Genomic DNA, 22,877 nt, shown 5'->3' on the forward strand with positions numbered 1-22,877 from the left:
ATTTTTACTTTGGCTTTGTCAGATATCATGAGAGTGACTCTTGCCTTCTTTTATCAGTTGATGCTCAATCGATTTGGTTCCATCCTCTTACATTTACCCTATGCATGTATACCTTACTCATGTGTGTTTCTTGTAGACAACATATAGTAGGGTTTTGGATTCTAATGCAGTCTACTATTATTTTGCATTTTATGGGTGAGTTAATTTAATTCACATTTAGAGTTATGATTACCAGTTGTGTATTTCCCATCATTTTGATTTCCATAGCTAGTCCTAACCTATCTTCTTTCATTATATCTTCTAAACCAGTGTTTTGTTTTTCATTGATCCCCACCCTTGACCTCCATTTTAATGCTTTCCTCTCCACCAGTCCATTTGTTACCCTTCTACTTCCCTATATAGTGCAAATCAATTCTCTGCCCCAATGTATTTGATTGTTCTTTCCTCTTTGAGTCAATTTCATTGCATGTGAGTATTGAGTATTTCCTATCTCCAACCTCTTTACCATTCCAGTGTATTGATGTTCTCAACCCCTCCTGCTTTGTACTTCTTAGTGACATATAAATTTAAACCATTTTGTTTCCTTTCCAATTTCTCTTAATATTAATATCCTTTTTAAGCTCTACTTGTATATGTACAAATATATACATGTATGTTTTATGCATACATATATCTATATACATATTTATGTCGTGGCATCCCGTCCTATAAACTTTGTCACTGTTCCAAGTAAAATTCTTCTAGGTACCCAGGTGATAATAACAATTTTTAAGAGTTACCAATGAGCTCATTTCTTATAGGTATAAATATAATTTTAACTTATTGTGTCCCTTAAGAAAAGTTTGTTTTGTTTTTGTTTTGTTTTTCTTTTTTTCCCATTTATTAATTAGCTTTTGATGATTCTCTTGAGTTCTGTGTTTGGCCATCAACTTTTTTGTTCAAGTCTAGTCTATTCTTTACAAATGTTTGGAATTCTTCTATTTTGTTAAATGACCATACCCTTCCCCTGTAAGAATAGTCAGTTTTTCTAGGTAGTTGATTCCTAGTTGTAGACCTAGTTCCCTTGCTTTCTAGAATATCATATTCCATTCCTTTTAGTCCTTCAGTGTAGATACAGCCAGATCCTCTGTTATCCTCAATGTAGTTCCATGGTATCTGAATGACTTATTAGCAGCTTGTAATATTTTTTCCTTGGTCTGATAGATCTTGAAATGGGCTGTAACATTCCTGGTTGTTGTCAGTTGGGGATTAATTACAGGAGGTGATCTGTGGATTCTTTCAATCTCCACTTTTCCCTCATGTTCTATAATATTGGGGCATTTTTCTTGGATAATTTCCTGCAGGATGATGTCCATGCTTTTTCTTTTGTCATGTTGTTCTGGTAGACCAATGATTCTTAAGTTGTCTCTCCGGGAATGATTTTCTAAATCTTCTGTTTTGTGAAAGAGATTGCAAACAAGCACAAAAGAGCAGAAATAATAAATGCAACCTTCTCAGATCACAATGCAATGATAATAATAATTAGTAAGGGCACATGGAGAGACAAATAAAAAAAATTGATTGGTAATTGAAAATATGATTCTCCAAAATTGGTTAAAGAACACATCATAGAAGCAATTAATAATTTCATTGAAGAAAATGTCAATGATCATACATCTTTTTAAAATCTATTGGATGCATCCAAAGAAGTACTCAGGGGTAAATTTATATCCTTGAGTTCTTATATTAACAAACTAGAGAGGACAGAGGTCAATGAATTGGGCATGCAAATTTAAAAAATAGAAAGGGAACAAATTAAAAATCTCAGATGAAGACTTAATTGGAGATTCTCAAAATCAAAGGAGAAATTAATAAATTGAAAGTCAAAGAGCTATTGATTTAATAAATAAAATTAGAAGCTGGTACTTAAAAAAACTAATAAAATAGACAAAGTACTGGTCAATCTAATTAAAAAAGGAAAGAAGAAAACCAAATTGACAGTCTCCAAGATGAAAAGGGAGACCTCACCTCTAATGAAGGGGAAATTAATGCAATATTTTAAAACCATTATGCCAAATTATATGGCAACAAATATGGCAATCTAGATGATGTGGATGAATATTTTAAAAAATACAAATTGCCTAGACTAACAGAGGAAGAAATAGATTACCTAAACAACTCCATATCAGAAAAAGAAATTGAACAAGCTATCAAAGAACTCCCTAAGAAAAAATCCCCAGGTCCAGATGGATTCACAAATGAATTCTTTCAAAAATTCAAAGAAGAACTAATCCCAATATTATACAAACTATTTGAGAGAATACGCAAAGAAGGAGTTTTACCAAATCCCTTTAATGACACAAATATGGTACTGATTCCAAAGCCAGGAATGTCAAAAAGAGAGAAAGAAAACTATAAACCAATCTACTTGATGAATATAGATGCAAAAATATTAAATAGGATACTAGCAAAAAGACTCCAGCAAGTCATCACAAGGTTTCATACCAGGTAGGATTCATACCAGGAATTCAAGGATGGTTCAATATTAGGACTACCATTCACATGATTGTCCATATTAACAAGCAAACCAATAAAAATGAAATGATTATCTCAATAGATACAGAAAAAGCCTTTGACAAAATAAAACACCCATTCCTATTGAAAACACTAGAAAGTATAGGAATAGAAGGCTCTTTCCTAAAAATAGTAAACAGTATCTATCTAAAACCATCAGCACAAATTATCTACAATTAGGATAAACTAGAAGCCTTACTAATAAGATCAGGAGTGAAACAAGGATGCCCATTATCACCTCTATTATTTAACATTTTACTAGATACACTCTCTATAGCAATTAGATAAGAAAAAGAAGTTGAAGGTATTAAAATGTGCAATGAGGCACCCAAGATATCACTCTTTGCAGATGATATGATGGTCTACTTAAAGAATCCTAGAGATTCAACCAAAAAACTAGTCAAAAAAATCAACATTTTTAGCAAAGTCGCAGGATACAAATGAACCCACATAATTCATCAGCATTTCTATATATTTCCAATATATCTCAGCAGTAAGAATTAGAAAGAGAAATTTCATTTAAAATCACCCTCCACAATATAAAATACTTAGAAACCTATCTGCCAAGACAAACATATGAACTGTATGAACAGAACTATAGAACACTCTCCATACAATTAAAACTAGATTTAAACAATTGGGAAAAGATTGATTGCTCATGGGTAGGACAAGCTAACATAATAAAAATTACATTTCTACCCAAATTAATTTACATATTCAATGCCATACCCATTGAACTACCAAAAAACTTTTTTACTGAATTAGAAAAAAAAAACATATCAAAGTTCATTTGGAAGAACAAAAATCAAGGATATCCAGGGAAATCATGAAAAAAACATGAAGGAAGGAAGACTTGCAGACCCAGATCTCAAACTATACTATAAAGCATTGGTCATCAAAATGATTTGGTACTGGTTAAGAGTCAGATTGGAGGACCAGTGTAATAGACTCCGGGTAAGTGACCTCAGCAAGACAGTATATGACAAACCCCCAAATCCCAGGTTTTGAGACCAAAATCCACTTTGTTAAAAACTGCTGGGAAAATTGGAAGACAGTATGAGAGAGATTAAGCTTGGATTAGCATCTCACACCCTACACCAAAATAAACTCAGAATGGGTAAATGACCTGAATATGAAGGAGGAAACTATAAGAAAATTAGGTAAACACAGAATAGTATACATTTCATATATTTTGGAAAGACTTTAAAACCAAGCAAGAGCTAGAAAAAAATCACAAAATGTAAAATCAATAATTTTGATCAGCTCAAATTAAAAAGTTTTTGTACAAACAAAACTAATTCAACCAAAATTAGAAGGGAAGCAACCAATTGGGAAACAATCTTCATAAGAAAACCTCTGTCAAAGGTCTAAATATTCAAATTTTTAAAGAGCTAAACCAATGGTACAAAAAAAAAAAACCATGCCATTCTGCAATTGATGAATGGGCAAGGAACATGAATATGTAATTTTCAGTTAAAGAGATCAAAACTATTAATGAGCACATGAGAAAGTGTTATAAATCTCTTCTAATTAGAGAAATGTAAATCAAAACATCTCTGAGATATCTCCTCACACCTAGCAGTTTGGCTAACATAACAGCAAAGGAAAGTAATGAATGCTAGAGGGGATGTGGCAAAGTTGGGACATTAATGCATTGCTGTTGGAGTTGTGAATTTATCCAACCATTCTGGAGGGCAATTTGTAATTATCCCCAAAGGGCACTAAATGACTGCCTATCCTTTGATCCAGCCATAGCACTGCTGGGTTTGTACCCCAAAGAGATAATAAGGAGAAAGACTTGTAGAAGAATATTCATAGCTGTGCTCTTTGTGGTGGCAAAATTTGGACAATGAGGAGATGTGCTTCAATTGGGAAATGGCTGAACAAATTGTGGTATATGTTCGTGATGGGATACTATTGTTCTCAAAGTAATAATAAAGTGGACGAATTCCATGTGAACTAGAATGACCTTCAGGAATTGATGCGGAGTGAAAGGATCAGAATCAGGAGAACATTGTAAACAGAGACTGATACACTCTGGTACAATTGACACTCTGGTACAATTGAATAAAATGGACTTCTCCATCAGTGGCAATGCAGTGATCCTAAACAATTTGGAGGGATCTACAAGAAAGAACACTGTCGACATTCAGAGGAAAAACTGTGGGAGTAGAAACACAGAAGAAAAAACAACTCCTTCAATACTTGGGTCGAGGGGATATGGTTGCAGATGTAGACTCTAAATGAACATCCTAATGCAAGACCAACAAAATGTAAATAGGTTTTGATGAAGGACACATGTAATACCCAATAAAATTGCGCGTTGACTGCGGGAAGGGTGGTGTGAGGGGATGGAGAGAAATAATATAATTCTTTTAACCAAGGAAAAATGTTCTGAATTGACTAAATAAATTAACTTAAATTTAAATAAAATAATATATAATGAACATGGATATCACCATAAAAAACCTTCACATTTAAAAGTTAATCTTAGAAGGAAAGATTCTTAAAGCAATTCAGCTACTGTATACCTAAACACTAAATCATTATATAAATAAAAGATATAATTATCAAAAAATAGCAAAAATACTGGAAAGTTCTGTGTGAAATGATGAATGAAATAAGAAGAACCAGGAGAACATTGCACACAGTAACAGCCATATTGTATGATAATCAATTATGGAAATTTGCCTACTCTGAGAAATGGAATGATCTGGGAGAATTCTGAGGGCCTTATCACAGGGAATGATAGCCTCCTCCAGAGAAACAACTGGCAGAGTTTGATGGATATGCATAAAAGTATTATATCATTTACATCAGTGTACATGGTTTTAACTTGGTACTTGGGGGTTTTAATTGAGTATGCTCTTAAGACAGTGGACAACATGGAAGTATGTTTTGCATGATAATGCATGTATAGCCCAGATCAAATTGCTTACCATCTTAAAGTGGTGAAAGAGAAGGGAGAAATAAAAAAGTACAAGATATTATCATTTTAGAAAATGTATGTTAAACATTATTAAATGTAACTGTGAAAATATAATCTCTTTTTATTTAAAGGAAAATAATATTTAGTCTTGAATTCTCTCCCCCACCCTCATTAGGATGGTAAGCAATCTAATATAGAATTTAATTCTGAAATCAAGTAAAACATTTTTCCATATTAATCATTTTGTGAAAAGAAACTCAAACTTTAAAAAAAATTGACAATTATAGTGAAAAATGTTTTCTCTGTTCTAGATTCAGATCAGTTCTTTTTCTTCAGAAGTAGATGGGACTTTTTTCATGAGTTCTTTGGGTCATTTTTGGATCATTATATTTTGAGAATAACTGTTATTCACAGTTTATAATTGTGCAATGGTTCCTGTCACTGTTTACAATGCTCTCCTGATTCTGATTATTTCACTCTTCATGTTTTTCTGAGCTCTTCCTGCTTGTCATTTCTAACAGTACAATAGTATCCCATTACAATCTTATACTATAACTGACTCAGCCATTCTCCAATTGAAGGGTATTCCCTCACTTACCAATTATTTGCCCCCCAAAATACTGCCCTTTAGTATTTTTGTATAAATAGGCACTTCCCTCTTTTATATTATTTCTTTGGGATACAAACCTAGTAATGGTATTGCTATGTCAAAGAGTATGTATTGTTTTATAGCCATTTGGGCAAAGGTCCAAATTGCTCTCCAGAATGGTTGAATCACTCTACAATTCTCCCAACAGTATATTAGTGCCTCAATTTTCCCACAGCCATTCCAAGTTTTGGCATTTTCCTTTTCTATTATAACAGATAATCTCATATGTATGGGGAGCTACCTCAGAGTTGGTATAATTTTTATTTCTTTAATTAAAAATTTTGGGGACATATTTGCATGCCTAAAGAGAGCTGAAATTACTTTGACAACTGCCTGTTCATATTCTTTGACTTTATCAATTGGAGAATGATTTGTATTCTCATGTATTTAAGTCAGTTCATTAAGTATTTGAGAAATGATGCTTTTATTATAAAGACTTGCAAAAAATTGTACCATTATGAATACTGTGTAGTATTGTTTCATAGTTATTGATTGTGTTAACATCAATTCTTTAAAAATTATTTTATTTTTCCCAAATTACATGTAAAAAGTTTCCTATTTCCTTGGTTTAGTTTCTGACTGCCACTTTCCCCAATTTGCCATCTTTTCTATAAGCCCCACCTTCCATTTTATTACCCTATCCTTTCCTACTATCTTGTGGAATAAGATATATTTCTATGCCCAGATGCTTGTGTATGTTCTTTTCTTGTGCCAATTCTGATGAAAGTAAGGTTCATATTCAACACTCTCCAAATTCCCCATATTCCCTTCCACTCTAAAAGCTCTTTCATGCCTTTTTAATGAAATAATGTACCCCATTCTGTTTTCCCTTCTCCTTCCTCCCAATGCATTCCTCTTCATCATGGCTTAATTTTTTTATATATTTTCTCATCATATTCAACTCACAAACTTGCCTTCTATCTATGTATGCACCTAACTCTACAGTGTAACTTTATTGAATGTCTTTTGATTTTTCTTTTGTGTAAACCTTTTTTATTCTTCTCTTGAGTTTTGTATTTGAAAGTCAGTTTTCCATTTAGCTCTAATCTTTTCATCATGAATTTTTAAAAGTCCCCTATTTCAATGCATTTCCATATTTTTCCCTAAAGGATTATGCTTGATTTTGCTGTGTAAATGATTCTTGGTTGAGGTCTTATCTCTTTTGACTTTTGAAATATTATATTCCATGCCCTCTACTCATTTAATGTAGAAGTTACTAAATTTTGTGGTATCCTGACTGTGGCTCCATGATATTTGAATTGTTTATTTTTGATTATTTGCAATATTTTCTTCTTGACCTGAGATTTCTGGAATTTGAATATAATATTCATTATTGTCTGAAAATATCTTTCAGGATATGATCAGTGAATTCGTTCAATTTCTATTTTGTTCTCAGGTTCTAAAATATCAGGGCAGATTTCTTTGATGATTTCTTAAATTCTAAACTTTATTTCTCATAGTGGTTTTCAGGTATTCCAATAGTTCTTAGGTTATTTCTCTTGGATTTATTTTCCAGATCTGTTGTTTTCCAAAATATTTCATATGTTCTTTTTTTTTTTTTGGTTTTTCATTCTTTTGAGTTTGTTTCATTATTTCTTTTCCATTTGGATAGTTCTACTTTGTAAAGAGTTCTTTCCCTTGCTGAATTTGTATATCACTTTTTCAATATGGGCAATTCTGTCTTCTAAGTTCATCTCTTAGATAAATTTTTGGATATGTGTATGTATATATATATTTACATATATATATATATATATATACATACACACACACACACACACACACACACACACACACACATATATATATATATATATATATATATATATATATATATATATATATATATATATATATATATATTGGAAATTCTTCTATTCATGGGAGTTTTCTCATTAGATTTTGTGTCTCTTTTACCAATTGACCTATTCTGATTTTTGAGGTATTAATTTCTTCATTATTTTTGTGCCTATTTTATCAAGCTTTTGAATCTTTTCCTAAGACTTTGCTGTGTTACTCTCATCTCTATTTCCAATATTTCTTATACTTCTATTATGTGATTTTAAAGTCCTTTTTGAGATCCTTCACTAATTCTTTTTGGGCTTGAGAAAAATTCATACATTTTAGGAAATTTTGAATGCAGCAGTATTGACTTTTTTTTGTCTTCTGAGTTTGTTGTGGTCTTTTCTGTCATCAAAATGATTTTCTTGTTTGAGTTTCTTTTTTTGCTGTTTGTTCATTTTCAAGTCTTTCTTTTAAATTAAAATTTAATAATTTTAAAAAATACTTAAAATTTCAATAATAAAAAACTCATAAATTTATATAATAAATTAACTATATATTTATCTATAATATATTTGTATATTATATACTATATATTACATATAAGTAAACTAATAAATAATTAATAAAATTTAATAATATTTAAAAATAATAAAACAAATTTTCAATGAATAAACTTTAAAAATAAACTGTACCTGAGATGAAGGAAGCATTATTCCAAGCTTAAAGTTCTTTGGACATCTGCCTTAAGAAATAACTCTGGGAGTCTAAATGCTTCCAATCCTTCCAGGATGGTCTGATGCAGGGAGAGGTATGTTTAATATTCTCTAGACCTCTGGCCTGGAGGTAATCACAAGTACTCTTTTCTACCTTGGTACTATAACTAAGGTATCCTGCTCCCAGGTGGCCACAATCACGAGTGTGTGCTAGTGCTCATCCTCCTCTGAAAGTGTTCACCAGGATTGCTTTCTGAATCTACATATGAACAGTTCAAAAAGAGTCTTGAATCCAGAACCAGCCAAGAGACTCCTGTAATATCTTTTGGATTAGTTTTCTGACCCCCTCCCCTTTCCATCTTTGATTGAGAGCTTTGGAAGCCTTGTTGCTGTTTTAGCTGTGCTTTAGAACTCTTGCTTTTATGGGACCTTTTCTGGTGCTCTGCTTTGTGCTCTGCCTTCACACATGTACTATATTCTTTCTTCCAGCCTTCTATGTTGTTTGGACTGAAAAAATACTTTACTTCATCTTTTTATGGGTCTTGGACCAAATAAGTTTATTCATATTTCATGGTAATTTGGTAGAGAACAGAAGATTCTGTATATTTTCTCCTTCAGCTAGGCTCTGCTATCTGATTCTGTTGACACTAAAAAGTGTTAGTGATGCAGAATAAAATTAAAACACATTTCTTTGTTTTAGTTGATATTGTCCTTAAATTTTTAACAGTACACCTTAGACTAACTCTGTTCTATGCTGATTGCTGTCTTAATTTAGCCACGTAGCTTGGATTGTGTTATCATAGACATTACTTTATGCTCTATTTGATTTAAGTGTATGGATATTATTTCATCAGCTAGATTATAAAGTTGCTGAACACTCTCCTAATAACTTTCCAAGTCCTATAAGTTCTTAATATGGTGCTATGAACACAAGAGAGATTCAAAAAATGCTGATTTATAATACAAATTTTAGCGATCACCTATTTTATTAATAATTGTTATCATTTCAGAATAACTCAGATATTAAAAAAGAAAACTTTTGAAAAATACATACAACATTATTCAGTGAAGGGGGGAACAAGGGAAAGAATAGAAAAGAAAAAATTGAAGTTGAATGTGGGATCAAAAGTGATATAGTTAATATCAAAATAACAAAAGATAATGTAATAGCAGAACTTGCCCTCAGACAGAAAAATGTTAGCCAGTTGAAGTGAGGAAAGAAAAAAGCCAACTTCACAAGATGAAGTGGATGATTTTTAGAGCAAAGCAGTTATTCCCAGAATAGCATCTTTTCTTACTATCAATGATTCCCTGTGTGTTTTTTTTTTCTTTCATTCTTTTTTCCTAATATTTATTTGGACAGATAAGAACAGTGATAACATGTTGAAAGACATCAAGACCAACGATGAGAACAGGGAAAGGACAGAGAACCTTGTTCCATTTTCTTCTACATAGAAAATTTCTACCTTTCAAATTAATATAACTACTTTTAAAATATACTCTGAGGTTGCTGATTAATAATATAAATGTCAAATATTATGCACCGTGCATGAATATTCAGCTATCAAGAACTACTGTAAAAGGAAACACTAGTCTCTCAAGTGTCAGTGAATTTTAAAGTATCCACTGATGTTTAAAATTGTAAGTGAATTTATAATGATTTTTGAAACCCTATTCCCATCCATTCCTACACACATAAATAACATGCAAGTTTATGTCTTTGTAAGTAATACTGAATGGAAAAAGATATAAAAGAAAACTATCAAAGAAATATCACAGTTTTAATTAGATTTCTTAGAAAAATTGAATATTTTTGAGCTGCCTTGAAACCTTACAACTCTTATTAATAGAATCTTTAATATACTTCTTCTTTTCAGCAGTTATATCTAATAAGAATGCATTGGACTTATTTATCTTTAGAATCTTGACCTTTTGGTTAGCATTTTCATAATGTTTTCTCATTCTAGTGATCCTCATTCACTCAATTCTTCCATATTCCCACTGTGCATATCCTTAACTAGGTACTCTAGTCCTATTCCTAAATTCTTAAATATTTCTAGAGAAAATTAAGAAGCCACTGTGACTAGGTACATTGTGAAATCTTTCTAACATAAAATAACCCTTTCCTAATAGCATGGAGATTTATTTGTTTATTTGTTTATTGGTGTCTGGCTCATTTCAAGTCACTAGATTAGCTATTCCAAACTCTCTTCTTGAGATGACCATCTCCTATACAGGACCTTGTTACTAAGCATAATTTTTCCTGATGTAGAAGTGGAGAGTAAAATCAACTTGGGTTTTAAGCTTCATAAAGAACCTAAAATAAAATGTAATTCACCCTGCACAAATTGCAAGTGGCAAAATTTGGACATTAATATTCTATTGGTGGAGTTGTGAATTTGTCCAATCTTTCTGGAGGGTAAATAGGATTTATGTGCAAAGGGTTTTAAAAGAATGCCTACCCTTTGACCTAACCATACCACTGCTAGGAAAAAGACTTATACAAAAATATTTATAGCTCACTTCCAGGCTTTAATGGCCACAGTGGAGAAGCAAGGGACATCCTCTCCTCACCACCAACCAATATAAAGTGCCTCAAAAGGGCAAAAACCAAAACCAGGCTCATGAGGGGGCTCTCCCATAAGGTTCAGCCTTGAAGGAAGGCAGGGTTTGGGCATTTCCATGCTATAAGGGGGGTAAAATTAGTCCTACCAAAACATATGCTGATCACTCCTCCCCCACTCCACCTATGGCATCAGAGTCAGAGTGAGCACAGAGTCAGAGTGAGTATAATCAGAGCAAATGTGGGGAAATTGCTAGGTTCTCAGGGGGATGACTTAGGATACCACAGACTTACTCAAGAGAGCAGCAAGGCTTGGGACCCCAGGAGGCTGAGGAACTCAGATATTGAATATGGAGATAGGGGCAGAGAGGGGCTGCACACAACAGACTCAGCAGAGACTGAAAAGTGATATCAGGGCAAAAACCACTTGGTAGCTTCATACAAAGGACTGTCTACCCTACTCACTCAGACTTCTGACTGGGAAGGGAAGAAAGAACTAGAACCAAATCACCACCAACACCCAGGAACTACAATATGCAACTACTCCCCCCAAAAAAACAGCAATAAAGGACTTTGATGCTGGATATTTTCTATGAAGAAAACCCCCAGACTAAAAAAGAGACAGCAGAGGGCAACAAACAAACAAACAAACAAAAAAACCCATCCAAACCTTCCAAAAAATGGAAATTGGTCACAGGTTCTTGAGGAGCTCAAATTTGAGAATATGAACCAAGTGAGAAAGATAGAAGAAACTTGGCAAGAGAAGTAGGAAATAGTTCAAAAAGAAAATAAAAGACAAAATCTTCCAATTGGAAAAAGAAGACCAGAAATAAAATGAAATAATAAGCAAATTGAAGACCAGAAATTACCTGCTGGAAGCCATGAAAAGCAGGATAGACAAAAAAAAGGAAAATAAAAGGAACATCACTGAAAGCCAGTCTTTAAGAACTAGAATTGAGCAAGTAGAAGTCAATAATCTCACATAGACAGCAAGAATTAATAAACCAAAGACAAAAGAATGACAAATTAGAAGGAAACATGAAAAATCTCATTAAGGAGATGATAGACTTGGAAAAAAGATCAAGAAGAAATAATTTGATAATCATAGGCTTAACAAGAGGACATAACCTTAACAAGAGGACAAAATAGACATTGAAAGAGCCCATAGATGACCCTGGACATCATTCAATAGGAAATTATGAAAAAAAAACCTGCACTGACATTCTTGAACAAGACAGTAATATAGTGATTTAAAGGATCCATAGATCACCTTCTGCATTAAATCCCCAATTGACAATACCCAGGAATGTTATAGCCAATTTCAAGAACTTCCAGACCAAAGAAAAGATACTACAAACCATAATAAAGAAACCATTCCTATATCATAGAGCCACAGTTAGGATAACACAAGACCTGGCAGCATCCACATTGAAAGACCAGAAGGCATGGAATATGATATTCCAGAAAACAAGGGAACTGGGTCTACCACCAAAAATTGACTACCCAGCAAAATTGACTGTATTTTTTTAAACATGATTTTATTTGGTCATTTCATTCATTGGAGACAAAGATCCTTTTTCTCCTCCCCCCCACCACCTATCCCATAGCCGACGCATGATTCCACTGGGTATCACAAGTGTTCTTGATTCAAACCCATTTCCATGTTGTTGGTATTTGTACCAGAGTGTTCTTTTAGAGTCTCTTCTCAGTCATATCCCCTCAATGCCTGTAGTCTAGCAGTTGGTTTTCCTCGATGTTTTTACCCCCACAGTTTGTCCTCTGCTTGTGGATAGTGTTGTTTTTCTCCTAGATCCCTGCAGATTGTTCAGGGACATTACATTGACACTAATGGAGAAGTCCATTACATTCAATTGTACCACAGTGTGTCAGTCTCTGTGTCCAATGTTTTCCTGGTTCTGCTCCTTTTGTTCTGCATCACTTCCTGGAGGTTGTTCCAGTCTCCATGGAATTCCTCCACTTTGTTATTCCTTTTAGCACAATAGTATTCCATCACCAACATATACCACAATTTGTTTAACCATTCTCCAACTGAAGGGCATCCCCTCATTTTCCAATTTTTGGCCACCATAAAGAGGGCTGCTATGAATATTCTTGTACACATCTTTTTCCTTATTATCTCTTTGGGGTACAAGCCCAGCAGTGCTATGGCTGGATCATAGGGAAGACAGTCTTTTATCACCCTTTGGGCATAGTTCCAAATTGCCCTCCAGAATGGTTGGATCAATTCACAAAGCCACCAGCAGTGAATTAGTGCCTTTGCTCATTCTGTTTAGTCTATCTGGAATGCCCTCTATTGCATCTCTTTACGTTGAAATCATAACCATCCTTAAAGGTCTAGTTTAAATGCCACTTCTTCCAATAATCCTCAGATTCCCCTAACCATAAATTGTCATTGCCCTTTATAATAATATATGGCTCTCTCCCTTTTCTCCTTCCTCTACAATGTACTAAATTTCATTTTCTTTTGTCTTTTTTGCATGGTTTTTCAGCATATTTCCCTACCTAGATAAGAGGCTTCTTGACAATAGGCTCTATGCTGTCATGAAGTTACATATATTTTTCATAGTGTACCCTATCACAGATAATAGTACAATATTTTGTTTGTAATAGATCTCAATAAATATTTATTGGATGAATGACATTTCTTTACCAGAAGCTTGAATTTACAATCAATAGCTTTCTCTTGTCATAATTTTTTGGTAGTCCAATAATTCTTAAATTGTCTCTCCTGGATCTATTTCCCAAGTCTGCTGTTTTATCAATGAAATGTTTCATTTTTTCCTCAATATTTTCCTTCTTTTGATTTTGTTTTATAGACTCTTACTATCTCTTGAAGTCATTTACTTCTAGTAATTATATTCTAATTTTTAAAGACTGAAGTTTACCCCTGGCATTTTGGCCACTCTTTTTCTTTTGGTCTGTTTTTCTTTATAGGTCATCTTTTACTTTCTTTACTTCATTTTCAAACTTGTCAATTGTGAATTTTAAGACACTCTTTTTTTAATTCATGTGCCTCTGTTTCCAGATGAACTATTTTGCTTATTATGTTCCTTTCACAATTTTCTTAACTGATTTTGAATTGTGTTTTGACTTCTTCCAAAGTTTGTCTACAATTTGCTTGAGTTTCTGAGATTTTGATAAGTGTTCCTTGATCCACTTCTGTTTCATTTGTTCTTTGCTCATTACCTGCATAGAAGCTATTGATTGTAAATTATTTTTTCTTTTTCTGCTTTTTACTCGTCTTTTTTCCTTCTCCCCCTCACGCCATGATTGGATATATTCTTGCTCCTCTGTTCATTTGCTGAATCTGTAGGTTTGGGCTATTCTGTACTGAAGGGGCTCCTTCTCTGCTCTGCTGAATAACTGGATTAGGCAAATGGAGCTGATCTGTTGTATTAATGAGCCTTGTGGCCAGATCTTCCCCAGATGCCAGCAGAAACTGGAAGTGAAGGTGAAGGTGTGGAGGCTAAAGGTATTTACCTGTTTTCTCCTCTCTTAATTTCTGCTAGTTGCCTTCCTGCTAGCTTCCTGGTCAGAGCCCTGAGCTTCTCTTGGTAGCACCAAGGTAATTTGATGTAATAACAGCCTTTGCCCTGGGATCTCAGTTAGCTGGATTTTACAGTAGGTCTTAACACAGTAGAAGGGGAAGGAGTGTTGGAGATTGAACTTCCCTGCCCTCTGAAGGCTTCTTATCTGTACTAATGATAGATGGGATTAAGTCAGTTGAGCTGATCCTACAGAGCTGGATTTTCCCTCAGGCCAAAACCTCCAGAGGAGCTCTCACACAGAGATCCCAACAACCACTTGTGTCTCCACACAACATGTGGGGGAAGGGTCCTGGGTCCTTCCTTCTTTCTTTTCAGAGATTTCAACCTTCTATCTATACCTTTTAAGTTGAATCAAGCAGAAGGGTCTCCTGACTCTATCCTGTTTTGGGATTTGGTTTTGTGTCTCCCTCAAAGCATTTTGTTTTTGATTGGTGTGGAAGGGTTTGCCCAACTTTCATTATTTTTAAATTGCTATCTTAACTCTGCCTCCTATGTACCTTCTTTAATTTATTAGGATCTCAAATATTCCTAGTTAGCTTTTAGAAGTAAGAATAATTTCCCACCTATTGTTATTAAGAACAAACTAAATATTATTTTAAATATCCAATTTATAACCATAGAATCAATGTGTATAACAAAAAATTATAAAATTTATATGTAAAGACTCAAATAAAACATCCATATTAGAAGACCACTATATATACCCCTTTTGAATAATACTAATGAGCAATACATTCTAGACATTCTAATGTTATACTAGAAAGTACTGAAGTGATCCATGAATACACCCATGCCCATTTTATTGTGGCTGCACTTGACTGTACACCATAATGACCTCAATTAAGGATTGCCAGGCAGGCATGGTAATACAATTTTTAGAAAAAAAAGGCTTACCTTCAGTATTCACTGAGAACTCATGATACTTGGATTGTATTTTACAGTTGTGTCATGTCTTCTGTCTTCACTGATGTCTCCATTGGTGATGCATGGCCATATGCTTCTTTCACATCCAACCTTAGTGTCCCCTACAGTGTCTCTTTTCATTGTCTAGGCATGGTCTTCTTTGGCTGCAAGTTGAACCAGTTTTCTTTATTGGTAGAGAGCTGTCTGGGCACTTAGATTACGCAGAAGAGTGTCTGGACCACAAAAAACACAGCAACTTCTGCACTCCTTCCCCTATTCTAATTCAGGATTGTTAGGGTGAGATTTTGATGGTTTTTCTTTCAGTTCAATCAAATCTCTTCCTCAAGTAAAGATTTAAAGAACCCTACATTTGGTGGCTTAACAACTTAAACCCCTGGGCATTGGGAGAAAATGCAAACCTCAGTCCAGGAGTGCTTTCACAAGAGAAGCCTTAAAGAGCACAGTTAAGTGGCTTCACAGTCTCTCAAAAGGTGGAACCATGAACAATAGCCATCTGCCCCCAGTATGGCACATACATGTTTCCTGATCCTGGGCACCAACAGGTCCTGCAATGGTTTATAGTTGCTTTTTGGGCAAAAAGGTCCTTTTTTCCTGTGTTTTGGATATCTTTTCTATCCACTGAGAGAGTTCCTGAATCAAATGGAACGCAAGGGGAGGCCAAGAAGAAGTCATCATTTTACTATATGAAGGCAGAAACTTTGAAAATGGCTGTTGGTAAGTCATTTTACAGAGTAATCTTGTAGAGAGTTTATGTTGCTGGTGGTTTCATCAGGTACATGCAAATATATTGGGTTTTGATGAAGATAGAATAGAAGTGACCACACAAATCAATAAAAAATAATTGGCATAACAAGGAATAGCAGTCATAATATTGATTGGATAACCAAAAATGGGCTTACTGTTAGGACAAATACATACTGAGATACAGATGATGGTTCTCCTCCTTTGGTGACAATAGCTTGCCCAAACTTCATTAGGTAAGAAATCAAGAATTGAGAGAGTTTTATTCCGGGCTAATAATGCAACAGACATTCTCACCATTACATTCACTTAATAGATCATTGAACAATGAAGTGAGCAAAATTTTATCAGGCAAAATGTCGGTATTATGTCTGGCATATAATCAATAATAGTTCTCAGTATAAACAGTAGATCTCTACCCAAAATATTACCAAGAGATTGTGGAAGCCAAAAAGAATGCATAATTGTGCTATAACCAACAGAAACTTCAAATGGAAATAAGAGAGGGAGTAGTTGACTATTTTAATTGATTCCCACTACAGACATTCATTTGGCAATAGTTCCTCTATCTTTTGGGAACAGATTGCAATACAGTGAAGCTCCAACATCAATTAAGCAAGAGCATCATATTCCCTCAACATATATAAATCCCCATTAGGTTAGGAAGGGACAATAATCTCTTCAAAAGTTTCAGAACCGCAAGTCTTTGGCCATTCCTCAAACCATCATGCTAGAGCAACTTCCCTATTTTGAGCACCTCAGTTCCCAGGTCTAGCCAGACTCCACGCCTGTCTCACTACAAGTTTGTTCCCAAAATTCCTTTCTGCTAAATTGTTCATTTTATTCCTGAATTCTTTGGCCTCATGTCCTATGATTTTACAATAGTAGCAAGAACCTCTTATTCTGGATTTCTTAACTTGTTTAACAGGGACTAAAACTGTTTCAGGTTTCTTAACCAGACCTTGACATTTCTAATCCTATATTTTCCCTTCATATACTTATAAATCAATTGCCTTCAACTCCCCTGTACTTTTTACAATACCTATTCATTCTCCATCTGACAATAAAACTTCCAGAAGGTCTATTATGTCTGACCACATTGGATTACCCCAGAAAAAATGGATTTAAACAGATCTATCATTGTTAGGGGTGCCTCATCAAATTGGGGAGTGGATTGATTCCATATTGCCAAATCAGGGCAATGTTCGTTAATACAGACTACATTTTCCTATGGATTGAGCTGAGTTTTATCTAGTAAAAAGAAAGCAGAGGCTGCACCTGGTTTCTATTCCTCTTTTCTCTCTTTACATTGCCCTCCCTCCAACTCAAAATAGGAGGGAGGGGCGGTGTGGGGAAGAGATAAGACAGAATAAAACTTGTTTGGGTCTGAATTTATTCGTTTATTGGCTAGCTCTTGTCAGTATCCCAGGTATTCCAATTGCTCCCATTTCTCTTGTTTTTTTCTAAAAATCTTCTAATTTGTTTATAGGATAAAAATTGAAAGTTCCAAATTTAGGCCAAAAGTTCCGGAGAGTCTTACACCAATTAAAACAATATTCTACAGCTTTGTTTCTCTCCATTCCTTTACCTACTGGCAAATTCTCTTTGTCAAGAATTTTCTCAATGGAGAGTCCCTAGGAATTTCCCTTTTGCTATGCCTAGAGCCTATATTGAGTGGAAAACCCTGGAGAAAAGACCTGACTAAATACTCAGATCAGACTAAAACCACTCTCTCATTTTGAGGAGCCAAGTTAGACAGATTATACAAGTTGGATGAACACTCCTTTTGGTTAGAATCACTAACAGACCCAAGGACTTTCTCCTTCTAAAAAAATTAAAAAACAAGATCAACAACAATTCCTGCTCAACTTCAAAACTAGCTTCACAGAGTGGGGAAAAAGCAGAAGTGAAACTTATTGAAGCAAGCTCTGAATAAAGACTCAGTAACTATGGTATATTTCAAAATAACAACTAATTTGTTTAAAAATCAAGAAAAAAAAAACAGTTTGAGTAGGTTTTCAATTATGGTTGTTGAAAACTACTCATAGTTAATTACCAGACTGGAGTTGGTTTGAAACCCACGAGGAATCTTCACCCACTGATCTCTCTTTCAAGAAGTGGGTGGGAGGGGAAAAAAAAAAACAAAACAAAACTGTGTCATTAACCTAAAACTCTTCTTGGAGAAAAGACCCATGAGGGACAGGATTTCCTATGGATCACATTGGGGTCACTAAAATGTGGTAAAATTTTATCATACCAATTGAGTCTCTAAGCAAAATGATGAGTTTATTGAGAGGAATTCAGTCTCACAATAAAGCAGGACCCTGGTCAAGACCAGAGACCCCCAGCCTTAGGAGATAGCCTTTTTTATGCAAATAAATCTTGTGACATAATGACAAAGTGATAGTCAAAATTAAAATAGAATGGATTTTTAAATTTTTCACATGTTCAGGCTCAAACCAATGATGGAATTGCTGAGTAAGTTGGAAACTACAAAAATAATCACTATGGGTGGTAGCCTATATCTATTATTATGGTTGACATTTTCAAAGTCTGCAACAAGTGTTTGGGGGCTAATGGCTTTCTGCTGACAATTATTATGAAATACTAGGAGTCAGCAGTTAGATGACTGATATTTTCACCCAAAAGTAGCCTTCCACCTACCCTCTGACTGTCTTGAGCTTACATGCAGCAGGGTGTGGTGGGTTTGGCAGAAACTTTTCAATTACAGACTTAAGGTCAAAGTGCCTGTCAACAAGATTTAATACAAGTCTAAGCTATATATTTTCTTAGTAAACTATATTATTTGACTATAACCTCAAAAACTAATGATTGTGTCATAAAATGATCATAAAGGCTAATACTATTATAATCATAAAAGGAGATAGGGGGTTTTCACTTACAAAGCTGAGCTGTCATTACAAATGTTACAATTGTTCTTATCTGAGGAAATGTCCAAGACCCATGCTGAAGTGTTTTCTTAAGCTGCTAAGAGATGTTTAAGTTCTGTTCTTAAGGAAGCTTCAGACCTTTTGTACCATCCCCCTACAAAGAACTTTATGTCATCCTACAGGAAGATGTCTCACCAAGTGCATATACAACTAGATGTATGATCTATTGCTTAACAGAACACTCTCCTTATAAAAGTTTGTCTCTTTATCATAATAGACAGAGGTCATGGAGCCCCTGAATCATTCTGTCTAGTCCTTGCTTTGTGCTTTTGTGCATTCTCTCTCTCTCCCCCCCCTCCCCTCCCCTCTCTCTCTCTCTCTCTCTCTCTCTCTCTCTCTCTCTCTCTCTCTCTCTCTCTCTCTCTCTCTCTCTCTCTCTCTCTCTCTGTCTTTCTCCTTTTTCTCTCAACATTGGAACTCTAGCACTACACATAGTGCCCACAACACATGGCACCCTAACTGGCCACTCATTGTCCCCACAAGCAACACATCAGATTCTGAAGCTTGTAAATTACAATTTTAAAGGGACAGCCCTAATCTCTCACCAGATGTTAAAAGGAAGGGCAAAAAGGTTATACATAGGGATTAATACATTTCATTTAAAAAAAGATTGCAAGAAAACAGGAACAGAATTAAGCACCAAAACCAGGACATGAAAAGAATTTTGAAGAAGCTTCAGGATAACTCACAAAAGAAGGGAGCAGAAATGTTTCCAAGACAAAAGTCCCACTCTGTACACTTGCAACTGGATAAGACACTTAAAGGGCCAGTGTTCTGAAAAATCAGAGGCGAGTCTAAAAGAACCAATGAAACCATTTAGCTGAGAGACACTCAGAGAATTTTTTAAAAACTATGTCATGCCAAGAAAGAGTAGATACATAAGATAATTCCACAAAAACAGTGATTTTGAAGCATGCTTTTAAAAATTCATGTTGAATGTTGTCTGTGCTTAACCCTGTGTTGTGCTCTGTGATTGTGTTGTCTTGTGTGCAGAAACATGATTCTTTCTGCCTGGGATTTTCTGGTACATGGTAAAGTAAGGAAAACCTCTTAAACTTTAAGACTATACACAACTGATAAAAGACAGAAAAGGCATTGCTCAATGCTTATCCCCACTTCTCTATCATGGAAGAAGGGAAAATTAAAAGGAGAAAAAGGGGAATTAATTTTAAAGGTTGATATATATATATGGAAGGGGTGTATGGGGTGTTCAGGGAGAGGTAGTATCTCTGGTATGGAGGGCTTGTTGTGCCCTCCTAGGGCAGCTCTCCAGCCTCTGACCCTCACCTGCACCCAGCTCTCACTTGTGGCTCCCAGTAGCTGCTAGCATGCAGCAGCAGCCACACCCCAGGCAACGGCTTCGACAGGCTGACTAAACCTTGTTAGGGTAGCCATTGGGTCGTCGACCCCTGGTGAACCAGGGCTTTGCTCACCCAGCATGTGAAGACTGCTTCGGTGGAACAGGAGGGAGAAAACAACAAGAAGGTTCAAAGGCTGAGATGGTGAGGCAGCAAAGCACTGTGGAGTGCTTAGGGCGTGTTGGAGCACAAAAGACAACATGGCCATCCAATGCAGCTGAGGAAGTCTCCAGGTGTAACGATTTTTCCTGCCAATGGACCCAACGCCGAGAGAATGGGACTGTCTCTGTGCATCGACTTTTCCACTTAAATCTCCTTCACGCACAAGTGTTTTTATTGTGCACACTCATCTACATCACAGATGAAAATGCACAAAGACAATCATCATCCTCGGTTACCAAGAGACTACTACTACTATGTCTATGGAAAATGTACTAATGATTCTGAAACATACTTGTAGAATTGTGAAGTAATCAGGGTTTGATTCTATACAAAACTTAATAGTGAAAGTCATTTATTCCCACTAGGATTTGAAATGAATAATGGTTACAGATTTGAATTCTTGGACATACAGAAGATATTTGAATCAACTGAAAATTGGGAACATAATGTTTTCTCTAGTCATTATGGGTAAACAGCCTAATTGGTAAAAAATATTTTATTTTTTACTTTGAGAAGCAAACCTCTAATAAGAACTATCCTAGTCACTTAAGTGAAGATAAGGTCTAGTACAATAAGTGTAAAATTCATAAAAATTAATACCATCTTTCTGAAAGAAATTATAATGTTATATGTAAAAAAAATTATTATGATAAAAAATTATGATAAAAAATTTAATTCTTTAAATGAAAATGGGATGATGTTAATTAAATGTATATAATGTTAAAGCAAACAACAAGTGACAACACAATGAATATTGCAGAAGTTTTATATTTGTCCATCTGCAAATGTAAAATGACACAGATATTGAGTTTGAAATATTACAAAAAGGAATTTATGAATTTCTAAATAGTTGTAATGGATTGCACTATATGAATTGTTATCCACATATGTGCTCTGGATAAAAGGTTTAGGGTAAACATGTATTCAAATACAATTTGTTAGAATATAATGTGGGATAAACACAAATGGTATATAAGTTTGTACTATAAAGAAAATTAATTCTAATGTGAATGGGATAAGAAAATATGTAAAAATATGATATGTAAATGATGTAAATGATGTTGCAATTGATAAAGGGATTGATGATAACAGGTAATAGAATATTTTATAGAAGTTAAGTGATTTCAAAAACAACTCATAGAATGTGAAAGAGATGTAGGATAAGCATATAAAAGACATAGATTTACAAAAAGACAAATATGTTGTATGAAAAAATGTATATAACTATTTGGAGGTGTCAGAAGGAAAAAAAAATACATACAGATTCTTCCTGAAGCAGAGGTTTAAAGTGGAAAAGAATAAATTTTTGAGATTACATTTAAAAGTAAGTTCAAGTCAGAGAGAGAATATTACATAGAAAAATCAAGGAAACATATTTTAAGGATGTTATTTAAGTATACCTGAAAGTTGTGGCACTTTTAATTAAAATTCATTTGGAGAAATGCAGTATGAAGTTTTAAAAACATGTAAGTTCAATAAATGAATTAGTCAAAAAGAGAAGGTTGTTAATAAAGTATTTTTTTCTCATTCCTCAGCAATATAAACAAACTGGAAGATAAATATATAATAAATTAGAAGATGGCTAGATAATGTTCCTAAAGAGTTAAAAAAAAAACTCTCTTCAAACCTATTAACTCTTTCCAGACATATAAAAAGAGCGAAAATATCTGTAATTGTTTTTTACTGGAATTCAAGAACTAAAATAGCAGAAGAGGGAATAAAGGAAAACCTTTTAAATGGTTTTAAAAGAGTTAGCTAAATGTAAATAATAATTATTCTATGTTGTATATCAGAATTTTATTTTGAGACATAAGGCAGAACTTGACCAAAAATAAAACTGACGGATTACCTACTAATGAATTCTTTAAATATAAAGTAGAAAAAGAACTTGATAAAAAGAGCTGAGGCTACAGTCCCCCCTCAGCTGCTTCTGCCCCATCCCCCTCCTTACCCCTGCACCTTTTCATATCCCTACTGGAA

This window comes from Monodelphis domestica, chromosome 4 (genome assembly GCF_027887165.1).
Source record: "Monodelphis domestica isolate mMonDom1 chromosome 4, mMonDom1.pri, whole genome shotgun sequence".
Classification (NCBI taxonomy): domain Eukaryota; kingdom Metazoa; phylum Chordata; class Mammalia; order Didelphimorphia; family Didelphidae; genus Monodelphis; species Monodelphis domestica.